Raw genomic sequence first — 705 nt, 5'->3', positions numbered from 1 at the left:
ATCAGTTCTCAAAACTCGTATCGAAAAGACCTGGAAAAGTAGGGCCCAAGATCTCTCCTGACAAACATAAATGGCAAGCTCGCGCTAATTTTCCCAAACCCCAAAAACATAGGATTGATCAAGTCCAAGTGCTTTTTTCCAAAATGAGGTTTAAAATCTCCCAAACTTCAAAAGAAAGTGACCTCGGGGAAATCACCATTAATATTTCCAAACTTATGCCGAAATCAAAATTGTCCGACTTTCAAATTAGTAGATAACCTCATGCATTAAATAAACGCAAAATTTGCACATAAAACCACATAAATGCTCACGGCCAGGGTCAGCAGAGAAGAGGAAACAACCAACAAGGCTCTCGGCCAAAGCCAGGAACGGGGACAAAAGGGGTTCACGGCTAGAGCGAGGAACAACTACCAAGACCCATAACCAAAGGCAGCCTAAAAGACAACAAGGCTTACAGTTAAGGCAACAAAGGGCCCCGAAAAGAACTAATAAAGCTCACGGTTTAAGGCAACAAAGAGCAACTGCAAAAGCCCACGACCAGAGGCCATCCAAAGCACAAGTAAGGCCCACGACTACAGCAACCCAGAGCACAAAGGGGCTCACGGTTTAAGCAAACAAAAGGATCACCAAAGGCGATTATGCTTCCTTGACAAACACAAAAGGATAACTAAAGTAATTATATATATATATATATATATATATATA

The sequence above is a fragment of the Phalaenopsis equestris genome, unplaced genomic scaffold, assembly GCF_001263595.1.
Source record: "Phalaenopsis equestris unplaced genomic scaffold, ASM126359v1 Scaffold214935, whole genome shotgun sequence".
In the NCBI taxonomy this organism is placed as follows: domain Eukaryota; kingdom Viridiplantae; phylum Streptophyta; class Magnoliopsida; order Asparagales; family Orchidaceae; genus Phalaenopsis; species Phalaenopsis equestris.
Note: the sequence above shows the minus strand (reverse complement) of the source record.